An 18,612-nucleotide genomic window follows, 5' to 3' on the forward strand; every position below is an offset into this window, starting at 1 on the left:
GTACCTGAGCCTGTGGTTCCCATGCCAAGAGAATACCTGGCAATACCTGAGGTAAGTGCTATCAGTGTCATTGTGGTTACTTACCTTTTCTTATGTCCTAATATTTATATATCTCTTTGTCATACAATGTAATGCTTATTACACTGACATCTAAATCTTATAATACTTCACAAGTGTCACAATTTATACACAATATGAGAAAGGAAAATAGGTTTCTTGTAATACAAATGATCTTGCAAAAACATAGTCCATTATAATTGTAAATAAAATAAAAATTATTGGTAGTGGACAAGTCCATGGCCACGATTCAATTCAAAGTGATGATGAATAGCCCCAGGGAGGGAGCTCCCACAGCTATTCAATTCAGCCTGATGTTTGAACTGACTAATGTAATTTTTCTCGCACCCTCCTGGGGGTGCGAGGAGAAATCCAATAACAACCCCGCGGCCGGAACTTTAGTCAGAGAAAGCCGGTTCTCGCAACTAAACACCCATGTTAAGTTACGAGAACTGGCATCTCCGACTTAACAGCACGCTGAATTGAATTGCAGCCAATAAGATTTAGCTGAATATATAAAAGTAAGAAATGTGAACAAAGGCATGAAATACCTCTAAATAAAACTAGTAAAACAAATATATTCCAATTATATATAATAGATCTAGTCATCCTTTGTAGTATTATAGAATTAAATACTGAAATTCTATTCGACATTCAGCTGACAATTAAAATATGTTAATAATATATACTACAGGCTCAATCAGTGATAAAAGCTACAACTGTGGTATTACATGTCTGTGTGAGGACACGTAGGTTACCCATCCATTATCTTCTATCTCCCTGATTTCTCTTAGTGTGCCAGTGCCCAGTAACTAACTCTCTGCTGTCCACCCTTCCTCCTGCAGGTGAAGGCGCACCATCTGAGTCTGGCCCACAAGATCCCTGAAGGTGCCAGAGCAATCAATGTTCAACTGAGACTCGTCCGCCAGGTATTCTTGTACCATGTTATTAAAAGTTTAAGGGGCCTGTTTATCATAATTGTGGACTAACAATCTGCATCACAGTTTATCACAGCAATACAAACTGTAGTTACCCCGCAAGTTATCATGCTGAGTCAGTTGGGACGTGTGTTTGTATGCTGGTCTTTATAGTTGTGCAATACTTATCTACTGTATGTTACTGGGTATAACTGTGGTGGAACAAGGGATTTATGGGGACATGTAGGTTACCCATCCATAATCTCCTGTCATCCTGTTCTTTCTAAGTGTGCCAGTGCCCAGTAACTAACTCTCTACTGTGTACCCTTCCTCCTGCAGGTGGAGAGAAACCGTGTGTGTGCCCCCCACAAAATCCCTGAGGCTACAGGAGAAGGCAAAGTGCAGCTGAAAGACCCTCGTCCTCCAGGTATTTTTGTATCTTATAATGAAAAGATTAAGAGGTCGGTTTATCATAGTTGTGGACTAACAATCTGCATCCCCACTTATCGCAGCAATACAGATTGTAGTTACATCACAGGTTACCATGCTGGGGTGGTTGGGAGGTATGTACATGTACTGGTCTTTACAGTTACACATTAGGCAAAGGAAGCAACTGACCCAGGAACAATAGGAACAAATAGGGGTTTACACTTCCAAACTTTATTCCATTGACTAACTGACGCAAAATATATACCAGACATAGTAGTGACTGTACTATTTCGGTATTCTTTTCCACAGAGCCAGCCCATAAGGACCATAAGGACAAAACAGCTGGTTCCAGTAACACTGGTCCTATGAGACGCTCTGCGTAAGTACTTTGTGCAGATATCACATGAACAATAAATATCAATGTGATTTATGGAAAGAAATGTAAAATGAGTAAAATTAGTGTCATTTATAGATAAGAATAGTTTATTATGAAGTATTTTTTAGCTATTACTATTTAAATGTTACTCATAATACACCATAATTTCTAGCTATGAGTACATTATTATATTGTGCTAACCTTAGCTATTGTTACATTCTCCTTGGAGTCCTTTAGGTGCAAATGTATCTATTTTCTCTATTTAGGGCTTCGCTGCATAAACTGCTCCCTGTGGTCCCCATGCCAAAAAAACACCTGGAAGCACCTGAGCCCTTGGTCCCCATGCCAAGAAAACACCTGGCAGTACCTGAGGCCTTGGTCTCCATGCAAAGGAAACACCTGGCAGTACCTGAAGCCGTGGTTCCTATGCCAAGAAAACACCTGGCAATACCTGAGCCCGTGGTCCCCATGCCAAAAAAACACCTGGCAATACCTGAGGTAAGTGCTATCAGTGTCATTGTGGTTACTTACCTTTTCTTCTGTCCTAATATTTATATATCTCTTTGTCAAACAATGTAATGCTTATTACACTGACATTTAAATCTTATATTACTCCACAAGTGTCACAATTTAAACACAATATGAGAAAGTAAAATAGGTTTCTTGTAATACAAATACATAGTCCATTATAATTGTAAATTAAATAAAAATAATTGGTAGTGGACAAGTCCATGGCCGCAGTTTAATTCAAAGCGATGATGAATAGCCCCAGGAGGGAGCTCCCAGAGCTAATAAATTCTGCCTGATGTTTGGCCTGACTAAAGTAATTCTCGCACCCTCCTGGGGTTGCGAGGAGAAATCTGACAACAGACTCGCGGCCGGCACTTTAGTTGGAGAATGCCGGTACTCGCAAATAAACACCCATGTTAAGTTACGAGAACTGGCATTCTCCGGCTTAAAAACATGCTGAATCGAATCACAGACAATAAGATATAGCTAAATATATAAAAGTAAGAAATGTGAAAAAAGGCATGAAATACCTCTAAATAAAACTAGTAAAACAAATATATTCCAATTATATATAATATATCTAGTCATCCTTTGTAGTATTATAGAATTAAATACTGAAATTCTGTTAGAAATTCAGCTGCAAATTAACATATGTTAATAATATTTACTACAGGCTCAATCAGTGATAAAAGCTACAGCTGTGGTATTACATGTCTGTGTGAGGACATGTAGGTTACCCATCCATAATCTCCTATCTCCCTGATTTCTCTGAGTGTGCCAGTGCCCAGTAACTAACTCTCTGCTGTCCACCCTTCCTCCTGCAGGTGAAGGCGCACCATCTGAGTCTGGCCCACAAGATCCCTGAAGGTGCCAGAGCAATCAATGTTCAACTGAGACTCGTCCGCCAGGTATTCTTGTACCATGTTATTAAAAGTTTAAGGGGCCTGTTTATCATAATTGTGGACTAACAATCTGCATCACAGTTTATCACAGCAATACAAACTGTAGTTACCCCGCAAGTTATCATGCTGAGTCAGTTGGGACGTGTGTTTGTATGCTGGTCTTTATAGTTGTGCAATACTTATCTACTGTATGTTACTGGGTATAACTGTGGTGGAACAAGGGATTTATGGGGACATGTAGGTTACCCATCCATAATCTCCTGTCATCCTGTTCTTTCTAAGTGTGCCAGTGCCCAGTAACTAACTCTCTACTGTGTACCCTTCCTCCTGCAGGTGGAGAGAAACCGTGTGTGTGCCCCCCACAAAATCCCTGAGGCTACAGGAGAAGGCAAAGTGCAGCTGAAAGACCCTCGTCCTCCAGGTATTTTTGTATCTTATAATGAAAAGATTAAGAGGTCGGTTTATCATAGTTGTGGACTAACAATCTGCATCCCCACTTATCGCAGCAATACAGATTGTAGTTACATCACAGGTTACCATGCTGGGGTGGTTGGGAGGTATGTACATGTACTGGTCTTTACAGTTACACATTAGGCAAAGGAAGCAACTGACCCAGGAACAATAGGAACAAATAGGGGTTTACACTTCCAAACTTTATTCCATTTACTAACTGACGCAAAATATATACCAGACATAGTAGTGACTGTACTATTTCGGTATTCTTTTCCACAGAGCCAGCCCATAAGGACCATAAGGACAAAACAGCTGGTTCCAGTAACACTGGTCCTATGAGACGCTCTGCGTAAGTACTTTGTGCAGATATCACATGAACAATAAATATCAATGTGATTTATGGAAAGAAATGTAAAATGAGTAAAATTAGTGTCATTTATAGATAAGAATAGTTTATTATGAAGTATTTTTTAGCTATTACTATTTAAATGTTACTCATAATACACCATAATTTCTAGCTATGAGTACATTATTATATTGTGCTAACCTTAGCTATTGTTACATTCTCCTTGGAGTCCTTTAGGTGCAAATGTATCTATTTTCTCTATTTAGGGCTTCGCTGCATAAACTGCTCCCTGTGGTCCCCATGCCAAAAAAACACCTGGAAGCACCTGAGCCCTTGGTCCCCATGCCAAGAAAACACCTGGCAGTACCTGAGGCCTTGGTCTCCATGCAAAGGAAACACCTGGCAGTACCTGAAGCCGTGGTTCCTATGCCAAGAAAACACCTGGCAATACCTGAGCCCATGGTCCCCATGCCAAAAAAACACCTGGCAATACCTGAGGTAAGTGCTATCAGTGTCATTGTGGTTACTTACCTTTTCTTCTGTCCTAATATTTATATATCTCTTTGTCAAACAATGTAATGCTTATTACACTGACATTTAAATCTTATATTACTCCACAAGTGTCACAATTTATACACAATATGAGAAAGTAAAATAGGTTTCTTGTAATACAAATACATAGTCCATTATAATTGTAAATTAAATAAAAATAATTGGTAGTGGACAAGTCCATGGCCGCAGTTTAATTCAAAGCGATGATGAATAGCCCCAGGAGGGAGCTCCCAGAGCTAATAAATTCTGCCTGATGTTTGGCCTGACTAAAGTAATTCTCGCACCCTCCTGGGGTTGCGAGGAGAAATCCGACAACAGACTCGCGGCCGGCACTTTAGTTGGAGAATGCCGGTACTCGCAACTAAACACCCATGTTAAGTTACGAGAACTGGCATTCTCCGGCTTAAAAACATGCTGAATCGAATCACAGACAATAAGATATAGCTAAATATATAAAAGTAAGAAATGTGAAAAAAGGCATGAAATACCTCTAAATAAAACTAGTAAAACAAATATATTCCAATTATATATAATATATCTAGTCATCCTTTGTAGTATTATAGAATTAAATACTGAAATTCTGTTAGAAATTCAGCTGCAAATTAACATATGTTAATAATATTTACTACAGGCTCAATCAGTGATAAAAGCTACAGCTGTGGTATTACATGTCTGTGTGAGGACATGTAGGTTACCCATCCATAATCTCCTATCTCCCTGATTTCTCTGAGTGTGCCAGTGCCCAGTAACTAACTCTCTGCTGTCCACCCTTCCTCCTGCAGGTGAAGGCGCACCATCTGAGTCTGGCCCACAAGATCCCTGAAGGTGCCAGAGCAATCAATGTTCAACTGAGACTCGTCCGCCAGGTATTCTTGTACCATGTTATTAAAAGTTTAAGGGGCCTGTTTATCATAATTGTGGACTAACAATCTGCATCACAATTTATCACAGCAATACAAACTGTAGTTACCCCGCAAGTTATCATGCTGAGTCAGTTGGGACGTGTGTTTGTATGCTGGTCTTTATAGTTGTGCAATACTTATCTACTGTATGTTACTGGGTATAACTGTGGTGGAACAAGGGATTTATGGGGACATGTAGGTTACCCATCCATAATCTCCTGTCATCCTGTTCTTTCTAAGTGTGCCAGTGCCCAGTAACTAACTCTCTACTGTGTACCCTTCCTCCTGCAGGTGGAGAGAAACCGTGTGTGTGCCCCCCACAAAATCCCTGAGGCTACAGGAGAAGGCAAAGTGCAGCTGAAAGACCCTCGTCCTCCAGGTATTTTTGTATTTAATAATGAAAAGATTAAGAGGTCGGTTTATCATAGTTGTGGACTAACAATCTGCATCCCCACTTATCGCAGCAATACAGATTGTAGTTACATCACAGGTTACCATGCTGGGGTGGTTGGGAGGTATGTACATGTACTGGTCTTTACAGTTACACATTAGGCAAAGGAAGCAACTGACCCAGGAACAATAGGAACAAATAGGGGTTTACACTTCCAAACTTTATTCCATTGACTAACTGACGCAAAATATATACCAGACATAGTAGTGACTGTACTATTTCTGTATTCTTTTCCACAGAGCCAGCCCATAAGGACCATAAGGACAAAACAGCTGGTTCCAGTAACACTGGTCCTATGAGACGCTCTGCGTAAGTACTTTGTGCAGATATCACATGAACAATAAATATCAATGTGATTTATGGAAAGAAATGTAAAATGAGTAAAATTAGTGTCATTTATAGATAAGAATAGTTTATTATGAAGTATTTTTTAGCTATTACTATTTAAATGTTACTCATAATACACCATAATTTCTAGCTATGAGTACATTATTATATTGTGCTAACCTTAGCTATTGTTACATTCTCCTTGGAGTCCTTTAGGTGCAAATGTATCTATTTTCCCTATTTAGGGTTTCGCTGCATAAACTGCTCCCTGTGGTCCCCATGCCAAAAAAACACCTGGAAGCACCTGAGCCCTTGGTCCCCATGCCAAGAAAACACCTGGCAGTACCTGAGGCCTTGGTCTCCATGCAAAGGAAACACCTGGCAGTACCTGAGGCCGTGGTTCCTATGCCAAGAAAACACCTGGCAGAACCTGAGCCCGTGGTCCCCATGCCAAAAAAACACCTGGCAATACCTGAGGTAAGTGCTATCAGTGTCATTGTGGTTACTTACCTTTTCTTCTGTCCTAATATTTATATATCTCTATGTCAAACAATGTAATGCTTATTACACTGACATTTAAATCTTATATTACTCCACAAGTGTCACAATTTAAACACAATATGAGAAAGTAAAATAGGTTTCTTGTAATACAAATACATAGTCCATTATAATTGTAAATTAAATAAAAATAATTGGTAGTGGACAAGTCCATGGCCGCAGTTTAATTCAAAGCGATGATGAATAGCCCCAGGAGGGAGCTCCCAGAGCTAATAAATTCTGCCTGATGTTTGGCCTGACTAAAGTAATTCTCGCACCCTCCTGGGGTTGCGAGGAGAAATCCGACAACAGACTCGCGGCCGGCACTTTAGTTGGAGAATGCCGGTACTCGCAACTAAACACCCATGTTAAGTTACGAGAACTGGCATTCTCCGGCTTAAAAACAAGCTGAATCGAATCACAGACAATAAGATTTAGCTAAATATATAAAAGTAAGAAATGTGAAAAAAGGCATGAAATACCTCTAAATAAAACTAGTAAAACAAATATATTCCAATTATATATAATATATCTAGTCATCCTTTGTAGTATTATAGAATTAAATACTGAAATTCTGTTAGAAATTCAGCTGCAAATTAACATATGTTAATAATATTTACTACAGGCTCAATCAGTGATAAAAGCTACAGCTGTGGTATTACATGTCTGTGTGAGGACATGTAGGTTACCCATCCATAATCTCCTATCTCCCTGATTTCTCTGAGTGTGCCAGTGCCCAGTAACTAACTCTCTGCTGTCCACCCTTCCTCCTGCAGGTGAAGGCGCACCATCTGAGTCTGGCCCACAAGATCCCTGAAGGTACCAGAGCAATCAATGTTCAACTGAGACTCGTCCGCCAGGTAATCTTGTACCATGTAATTAAAAGTTTAAGGGCTCTATTTATCATAATTGTAGACTAATAATCTGCATCATGGTTTATCACAGCAATACAAATTTTAGTTACCCCGCAAGTTATCATGCTGGGACAGTTGGGACGTGTGTACGTATGCTGGTCTTTACAGTTGTGCAATACTTATCTACTGTATGTTACTGGGTATAACTGTGGTAGAACAAGGGATTTATGGGGCGTCGTAGGTTACCCATCCATAATCTCCTGTCACCCTGTTTTCTCTAAATGTGCCAGTGCCCAGTAACTAACTCTCTACTGTGTACCCTTCCTTGTGAAGGTCGAGAGGAACCATGTGTGTGCCCTCCACAAGATCCCTGAGGCTACAGGAGAAGGCAAAGTGCAGCTGAATGACCCTCTTCATCCAGGTATTTTTGTATCTTATAATGAAAAGATTAAGAGGTCGGTTTATCATAGTTGTGGACTAACAATATGCATCACCACTTATCACAGCAATAAAAATTGTAGTTACACCACAAGTTACCATGCTGGGTGGTTGGGAGGTATGTACATATGCTGGTGTTTACAGTTACAGATTAGGCAAAGGAAGCAACTGACCCAGGAACAATAGGAACAAATAGGGGTTTATACTTCCAAACTATGGCCCTGATTCAGAGCCGGACGCTCTGACTAGAGCGCTCGCTCTGAATCAGGGCCCTCCTCCATTAAAATGGAGCGTCCTCCTGGACGCTCGTATAGCTGTGGGTCACCACCCACAGCATATACGAGCGTCCAACAAAATGGTCACGATGGTCTTGACCATCGCAACCATCAGACTTGTGAGTGAAACCCTGTGGTCGGGTTTCTCAACCACAAGCCCTGGAGTGATTTTGGCTCTATCAGGGCCAAAATCACTCCCACTGACATCACTAGTGATGTCAGTGGGGCCGGCTTCAGACGGTAGGTGTTCCCATGGGAACAACTCCGTCTGGCAGGCACGCCCCTGGCACGCCCACCAAAGGGGGCGTGCTGTCAATCAACATCGACAGACCCGGAGCGATGGAAAGTCCTTCACTCACCGGGTCTCGCGCATGCGCACGATGGAGCTCCCTCCGTCGTGCGCATGCGCAGTGGGAAACATCGACCCACTTGCGAGCGTACTGCCGCTCACGAGTGGGTCTGAATGACCCCCCATATTCCATTGACTAACTGACGCAAAATATATACCAGACATAGTAGTGACTGTACTATTTCTGTATTCTTTTCCACAGAGCCAGCCCATAAGGACAGTAAGGACAAAGCCCCCAGTTCCAGTAACACTGGTCCTATGAGACGCTCTGTGTAAGTACTTTGTGCAGATATCACATGAACAATGAGTAACAATGTGATTTATGGATAGAAATGTAAAATGAGTAAAATTAGTGTAATTTATAGATAATAATAGTTTATTATGAAGTATTTTTTAGCTATTACTATTTAAATGTTAATCATAATACACCATAATATGTAGCTATGAGTACATTGTTATATTGTGCTAACCTTAACTATTGTAACATTCTCCTTGGAGTCCTTTAGGTGCAAATGTATCTGTTTTCTCTATTTAGGGCTTTGCTGCACAAACTGCTCCCTGTGGTCCCCATGCCAAAAAAACACCTGGCAGCACCTGAGCCCTTGGTCCCCATGCCAATAACACACCTGACAGTACCTGAGGCCGTGGTCCCCATGCCAAGGAAACACTTGGCAGCACCTGAGCCCTTGATCCCCATGCCAAGAAAACACCTGGCAGTACCTAAGACCATGGTCCCCATGCCAAGGAAACACCTGGCAGTACCTGATGCCATGCTCCCCATGCCAAAAAAACACCTGGCAGCACCTGAGGCCATGGTCCATAAGCCAAGAAAACACCTGGCAGTACCTGAAGTAAGTGCTTTCAGTGTCATTGTGGTTACTTACCTTTTTCTTATGTCCTAGTATTCATATCTCTTTGTCATACAATGTAATGCTTATTACACTGACATTTACATCTTATATTACTCCACAAGTGTCACAATTTATATACAATATGAGAAAGGAAAAATAGGTTTCTTGTAATACAAATGATCTTCCAAAAACATAGTCCATTATAATTGTAAATGAAATAAAAATAATTGGTAGTGGACAAGTCCATGGCCACGATTCAATTCAAAGTGATGATGAATAGTCCCAGGGAGGGAGCTCCCACAGCTATTCAATTCAGCCTGATGTTTGAACTGACTAATGTAATTTTTCTCGCACCCTCCTGGGAGTGCGAGGAGATATCCGATTACAGCTTTGCGGCTGGCACTTTAGTCAGAGAATGCCAATTCTCGCAACTAAACACCTATGTTAAGTCATGAGAACCAGCATTCTCCGACCTAACAGCACGCTGAATTGAATTGCAGCCAATAAAATAAGCTAAATATATAAAACTAATAAATGGGAATAAAGGCATGAAAAACCTCTAAATACAACTAGTAAAACAAATATATTCCAATTATATATAATATATCTAGTCATCCATTGTAGTATTATAGAATTAAATATTGAAATTATATTAGAAATTCAGCTGCAAATTACAATATTTTAATAATATATACTACAGGCTAAATCCGTGATAAAAGCTACACCTGTGGTATTACATGTCTGTGTGAGGACACATAGGTTACCCATCCATAATCTCCTGTCTCCCTGTTTTCTCTGAGTGTGCAGTGCCCAGTCACTAACTCTATGCTGTCACCCTTCCTCCTGCAGGTAAAGGCGCACCATCTTAGTCTGGCCCACAAAATCCCTGAAGGCGCCAGAGCAACCAATGTTCAGCTGAGACTCGTCCTCCAGGTATTCTTGTACCCTGTAATTAAAAAGTTAAGGGGTCTGTTTATCATACAGATGGGTCCTCTTACCTCTATCCTCCTTGCGCGTTAAACAGCCCTTCTAGTCACCCCATGCCGTGGTGTGATTCGGTATCGCCGAGCATCTTTTGTGCAACTTTTTATCTTCAAATGTGTCTGATTAAAATGATATGCAGAATGTTCTGTGAGCGAGGGCGGATGTATCTGCATGTGAAACGCTACGCTACAGTGTCAGCGGCTGTAACACTGTAACGTAGCGTTTGCATGCAGATACACCCGCAGACACACAGCGAACATAGACATGCTGCATATCATTTTAATCAGTAGAAGATGCTTGTGCTATGTATTTGCATCACTGTGTGAATAAGACACATTTGAAGGTACAAAGTCGCACAAAAAATGCTCGGCGCTGCCAAGTCACACGAAGCTCCAGCGTTATGTGGCGCAACTTGTAGCGCACGGAGGATAGATGTATGTGGACACGTCTGTAGTTGTGGACTGACAATCTGCATCACAGCTTATCACAGCAATACAAATGTAGTTACCCCACAAGTTACCATGCTGGGACGGTTGGGACATGTTTACATATTACAGTTGTGCAATATGTCAAAAAAATAAAAAAGGCTGCCTGGGGATATGCTGTAATGGAGTATATATTGCATAGGGCTGAAATGCAGATTAGGCAAAGGAAGTGACTGGTCTGGGAACAACAGGAACAAATATTGGTGTATACCGTATATACTCGAGTAAAAGCCCCCCTCGGCTATACGAGTGATGCTCCAGGACCAGGACAGGGCAGGTTCTCCTGTTATGCAGCTGAGTAGGGCGCCACATATTGGAGGGCGTCTCACTCAGCTGCGTACTATGCGGGCCGCGGTGAAGACTGTGTCTCTGTGACACAGCTGCACCGCGTGTGTAGCACTGACTGGACGGAGTTCGGTCAGCACTACATAGTGCCAAACACACAGGCGTCGGTGCCGCCAGCTGTGTGTTTGTTGTAATTAGCAGCCGATGAGAGTCTGTCAGACTCTCATCGGCTGCTGCTGCTCCCAGTGCTGGAGCCATCTTCCGGCTGCTGCTGTTCCCACTGCGGGAGCCATCTTCCGGCTCCCGCAGTGGGTAATGGGAGAGACGTCATGATGTCACGATGTCTCTCCCATAATGCAAAGCGGCCGGAGGAGCCGGTAGCAGCGTCGGGACCAGGAGCGGGGTTTCAGGTAACTGTTTTTTTTTTATTTTTTGATTACCAGTACGTCTCTCTACTGGGGGGGCTACTACTGGGGGCAGTACCAGGGGGGATTACTACTGGGGGCTCTACCAGGGGGGGATTAGTACTGGGGGCACTACCAGGGGGGATTACTACTGGGGGCACTACCAGGGGGGGATTACTACTGGGGGCACTACCAGGGGGGAGGATTACTTCCAGTACCTGCTGCACTTCTCACCCTAGGCTTATACTCGAGTCAATAAGTTTTCCCAGTTTTTTGGGGTAAAAGTAGATACCTCGGCTTATATTCGGGTCGACTTATACTTGAGTATATACGGTACTTACAAATTTACAAACTATAATCCATTGACTAACTGATGCACAACATATACCAGACACAATAGTAACTGTACTATTTCTGTATTCTTTTCCATAGGACCAGACTGGTAGGACAACAGGCTCAGTTCCAGGGACATTGTTCTTATGAAATGTACGTACGTACTTTGTGCTGATATCGCTTTAACAATATGTAACAATGGGCATTATGGCTACAAATTTTACATAATGAAAAATAGTGTAATTTATAGATAAGAATAGATTATTAGGAAATATTTGTAGCTAGTTCTATTTAAATGTTAATCATATACCATTAATACAGGGCCGTAACTAGGGCATTGCGGCCATTGCCTCCGCACAGAGGGCCTGATTCAGACCCGCTCACTAAGATGATACTCTCGCTGCTGTCGATGGTATGCAGTGTGTATGCATTGTGTGCATGCATCGCAGTGCGCATGTGCATACCTTAGTGAAAGTTCACAATGTATTATTAGCTCGCTGCATATAGACATCCCAGCAGAGTGAGTGACAGGAGAGGCCGTTTCTAGGTGATAACAGGGGCTGGCCATTAAAAAGTGTGTGAGGTGCAAACGCAGGCGTGCCTGAGCATCTCAATGGCATTTTAGAAGTTTGCATAATTAAAAGACAGCATCATAGTACACGTCACCTGGCTTGTTTTACACTGAAGTGCTCGCGGTGCTTGCGGAAGGATATGGTCAACCTCAAGGGCTGCAATAGCATCCGATGTACCGATGGTTGCATACATTTTCTGGACATGATGTGCACAAGTCGGTGTCCTAAAACAGGCTGGTGGGTGTCTGCATACACTATGTGATCGTTGTCTAAGAAATGCTGGGTGTGCTAATGCATTGCTTTGCGATTGCACTGCCTACGCAATTTGCATACACATCGTGCGAGCGATTGCATCTAGCAAGTGACTCTGAATCAGACCCAGAGTGCAACATGCCCTGAGGGTGGAACCAGCTGCCTGACGCAATCTCTATTTGCCACTTAGCGGCCACTGCTATGTATTAGTAGCTATGTACCCGGCTACTTTACTGCAGCAGCAGCCCTGCCTGTCCCTCTCAGGTTATTCCACCTCCAGACCCGTCTGCAAGGATGGGAGAGAATCCATGACATCTCTCCTCATCTCCCACATTTCCAAGAGGAGCTTTTTGTTGGAAGTAGGAATGGGCGCGCAGGACACGGCGGTACTGGCAGGCAACATGACAGGTCCGGCGCCAGTATCCTACACAGAAAGGGCCCAGTGTGAGTGTCACTTGGACACACTGGACTCCAGTGCAGCAGGTAAATAGGTTCTAAATATCAAAGTGCCCTCATACTGACATATAAACCATTTTAACTATAGTACTTTAGACCATGGGGATATTTTTAATCTACACAGCAGAATTCATGTTAATAATGTAATTTAAGAACATAAACGAGTTTCATGAGATTTTCATAAAAGAAAGCGCCATTCAATTAGTCAAAATAAATATTACATTTATTATAATTATAAACACTATTAAATCAGCCAATAATTCATAATATACTTCCACAAATTGATAACTAGTTTGGATTTATATAGTATCTTGCAGTTAAATACTTTCCATACGTATAATAAAAAAATACATATATTAAAAAACCACCTCTCTTCACTTAATACATCAATTAACTTTTGTTACATGAAAAAAGTATAGGCAATCACTTCCAACACACAATAATAAAATATCCTGCAGATTATTTTTCACTTTCCGTAACCTATTAGTTCCGTAATTTATTAATCCCGGCAAGTGTCTAATGACCAGCATCAAAATCCCGACGCCTGTCATTAGACCTACGCCGGGAGCCCGACACCCGTCTTACCGATAGAAGGTAAGCCGGGCGCGGACAGCCGTGGGGGGGAGGGATAGGTTAGGGGCTCCCGGGGTTCTTGAGGTTAGGTACCCAGCCGGGAGGTTAGGGTTACGCTAGGGGAAGGGGGGTTTAGGGTTAGGCACCCCCGGGGGGAGGTTAGGGTTAGGCACCCCCTGGGAGACTTAGGTTAGTAAATACAAAAAATACCTGTCGGGATCTCACTGCCGGGCTTCTGCTGTCGGAATTTGAACCGCCAGCCACAAATCATACTGATCCCGGCACCACAATGTCTAGTTACGGCTCTGCCATAATATCTAGTTATGGATCCCATTCATATACTAATCTTTGCATCTCAGTAACTATCATAGAGCATATTACATTTTATTTCAAATGTCATTGTAATATATTTTTATTTCTATGAGTATAAAATGAGGAGGACAATGTCCAAATGAAATGAATCAGCCTCATTTATTTGTATAATGTTCTCATGGAGTCATTTAGGTACCATGGTGTCTGTTTTCTCTTTTTAGGGGTTTGCGGCATAAATTGCCCCCCGTGATCTCTATGCCAAGGAAATATCTGGCAATAACGTAAGTGCTCCCAGTGTGGCTACTTTCACTTTCCTTATGACCTAGCATTTATACGGGTTGGGTACGGGATGCCGACACTCGGGATCCCGGGGGTCAGAATCCCAAAGCCGGCATCCGGGCAGGGTTAGAATACTGACACTTGTCAGTAAGTATCCTCATCCTACCCCTCCCTCCTTGCACCCTAACACTAACCTCCCCCTAGTGCCTAACCACTAACCCTCCCCCTACCCCAATACTTACTGTTGGGATGCCTGCATTGGGATTCTGACTGGTGTCTGGATTCCGGCACTGGCATTCTGAGCCCTTACATCCCATTTATACACATCTATTTGTCATACCAATATATTTCTTATTACGCTGACATTTGCATCTCATATTACTCCTCGTGTCTCATAATTTATACACAATTTGGAGAAAGGGAAAATAAGTTTCTTGTACTGGAAATTACCGGACAGGGACATAGGGCCTGATTCATTAAGGATCGCTATTGCAATCGCTGCTCCATAATCACACGCAGGTCTGCTGAGATAATATGCTAATTAATGCTATCACAATACCGTAGCACTGCCAGCATAGACGCCCACTGCCTCCCACAACCGCTATCTCACATCCGTAATACCTTGCAAACCTCCATAAACATTGGTAACATCGAGTACGATCGACCCCCACGCAGAATTACAGCAGCCCTTTCCCTACTTAGAAATAACTAACCTCATTGCACGCAGTAAGTACTCAAGCTGTGTATGCAGTCGCACTGGCTAATTTATGGTCCGGCATGCCTGCGTTTCGCCAACCACCCCCCCCTTCACCACCCCCAAATGCTCACTGCCTGTCAATTACTCTGCATGGTCTCTTTGATCGCAGTGAGATCACAGTGTTGTCTTCGCGAACGTGCGCTGAGATGCATACGCATGTGCAGTACATAATTATCGCCCATCTGCATATGCTTTAGCAATAGCGATCTGTAATGAATCAGGCCCATAGGCCATTATAGTTGTAAATTACATAAAAATAATTGTCAGTTTTAGATTTATTGTGTCCAGCAGTGGACAGGTCCATAAGATAAGCTACATATATAAAACTAAAGAAATGTGAACATAAGCATGAAAAACCTCCAGATAAAACTGGAAAAAAATATATTACATTCCAATAATATATAATATATTTAGTCATTCATTATAATGTTTTAGAATTAAACTATCCTTGTAGTAAAATATGCTCCTTTATTTCTATTTAATTAATACTGCCCTTGGGGATGTGAGAGTAGTTACCATTGTCACCTCCTCCCCAAATCCTTACCCTCTTCATGTCACCCCCTTGTGCCACTACTTCAATCTTTTCCCTTTTGAATGTAATGTAATGTAAGCTCTCACTAGCAGGGCCCTCCTTCCTTTTGGCTACTATACTAAAAAGAGTCCATTCTGGTCAATATTGGAGATCTTAATTTCTCCATAACTGTAACTATATAAGCATGTGTATTGCAAACATATATATATATATATATATATATATATATATTATATATTAAAATATATATATATATATATATATATATATAAAGCAGATCTTAGTATATCAGTAACAATTCTTCAGTATACTCAGGTGAAGTTATATAATATGTACATTAATACACCATATACACAACCACTCCATGGGGTTTAAGAGACAGTTTTATAGAACAAGGTCTATTAGGATAGTGTCTCAAATACTCAGGAGAACTTTGGGCCTGATTCAGAGCCGCTCGTAAGCGGCCGCTCGTTCGTTCCGAGCGATGTTCGCACAACTGCGCATGCGTATGGGTTGTAATACGCATGCGCGAACCAGTCATTGCGGTCAGAAATTGTGTGATCACAAAATAGCGAATGCCTGCTAATTTGAGTGACAAAATGAGGCGTTTGTGGGTGGTAACAGGGGAAGGTGCTTGAAAACGGGGAGTGGAGATCCGAACGCAGGCGTGCCAAAAGGTCAAAACGGGCGTTTTAAGGGTGTGCATAATCAACAAAGCAGCGTCATCGGCCCACGTCACTTGGTTGTTTCTTAGCCTGAACTGTTCGCATGATTGCGGTAGGAAAATCATCCAACCACAAGCACTGCGAGCAGTTCATACACCTTTCGATGTACTCGATTAATCAAATAAATAGCGGACATGACGTATGATGCGAGCGGCCAGGGGGCATCTTTACAAAATAGCGAGCGCATATTTCGTTCGCTCGCTCAGACATAGAGGCGTCAACAGACCGCAAAGAGCGAGCGCTCAATTTAAATAGCCGGCCCCTTTTTCTGAACGACCGTTCGCAAATAGCGTCCGGCTCTGAATCAGGCCCTTTGTCATTACATACTTTTCATTAGAATTCTTTGGGGAATTGTATTCTGGTTATATTTTCCTTTCATTGCTGTTATTTTTAGAGTATTCTCACTATTGTTAAAACATAAACGTTTAATTCTTCCTATGAATTGATGATCTGAAACTTTATTTGATTTCCTTTTAGATCAAGACTACAGCTCATTGTAGCGCACATTCTGTCGTCCATCTGGAATGTGCCCATAGATGGTGACAAAAAGATCCGCTTGGGCCGAAGCCGTCACCTTGCTGCTTGTCAACTAACACCATCGGCCACTTATCAAATGACATCTTACCAATTAAATAAACATCTTTGGTGATTTTAATGGTTTCAATTCATTACGTTTCACAATTGAATTTCATTGTAACCTTATTTTATTATGTTCTTGTTACATAGCATCATACTTAGATCTCATAAGGTTTATGTTAGGGCATTACCAGCAGAGATGATAAGACCTTTAGAACTTGAGGTCTTCACATTTAGCAGCAAGACGTGCATAAGCCCTGGGGATCGTACCATCTATGTTTCCCACCCCACAAATACACTAATACATAGTAGAATTTTGTACTGTGGGAGGAAGACAAGGCACCTGGAGGAAATCACACAAACATGGGGAGAACATATAAACCACACACATATAGAACTCATGTTCAAATATAACCCATGACCCCAGCACTGAGAGGCAGTAGTGCTAACCACTGTATATTCATGAGAAGGTAGTTGCTAATTTACCAGTAACAAGTAATATCACAGAGGCATACGGCACTGGTTCCTGGTGACTACACAGACTGAATTAGCATTAATAAGGATGTCTCTGATGTCATTATTTTACTGAACACTAGTGGAAACCACAGTTTGCAAAAGCCGTGGCCACCACCCCTGCACTTGTCAGTCTGACATGTCTGGTGCAGCCGCATTGTAACCAACAGCAGCAGTGCCTGTCACCGTCTCCCTTACCTCAGTCTCTGCATGATGGCTGCTTCCCCAACAGCCACCAATATACTGTTGTCTTTCTTCTTCAGGGTCCATAGGGATCCACAGGGATACCATGGGGTGTAGGTGGTTGATAAGGACCAGACACCAAACAGTTAAGCTTTCAACTGTCAGGATGCAGCGGTCCCTCCCCCCTAAACCCCGCCCCTGAGCCTGAGGCCAATCAGTTTGCTTGGTGTCCGTCAAGAGCTCAGATCACCTTGTATAATAGTGGCTGCTTTATGCAGCCCAAAGCTTTATTTTTAAGTTTTCTAATTTTATTTATCTTTATTACTGAGTGTTCATCATCAGACTGTCCTTAAGGACTTAGCAAAGCACAGATTAATAAAGGGAAAATGGGGAAAGGGGAACTCAGTAGGCGCTGTCAAATAAGCAGCTAGTTCAATGGAGATGTCAACTCCTATCAGTAGATTATGGAACCAATTTTGTAACATTACGTATCATAATTTAAATATTATAGCACTGTTCATAAATTATTCGTTTGTCCTTAGGGACGCCTGTGCTGCCACTCCATCACACCTCCGGGCGCTGCAACTCCACAGCATCGCTTGGAACTTTTGGCGTGGCTCCCGGGGATCTTGCTAGCCGCCCCCGTGGAGGACCCCAGACTGCAACTCGGACTCAGGGGACAAGTAAGGCGAGTTGCTTGCGGTAGCCTGTGGAGGTGCTGAGAGTGAACACCGGCCTCAACCGCATGATCCACTAGATAGGGTGCATATGGTGTGGGAATCCAGCGTCCCCGTGGTCAAAAATCAGCTAGGGGAGGTCAGCTTTCCCTATTACAGCGGCTCCTCCCTCACCTCAAGGCGCCATT

This window comes from Taudactylus pleione, unplaced genomic scaffold (assembly GCF_031769625.1).
Source record: "Taudactylus pleione unplaced genomic scaffold, aTauple2 ptg000127l, whole genome shotgun sequence".
In the NCBI taxonomy this organism is placed as follows: Eukaryota; Metazoa; Chordata; class Amphibia; order Anura; family Myobatrachidae; genus Taudactylus; species Taudactylus pleione.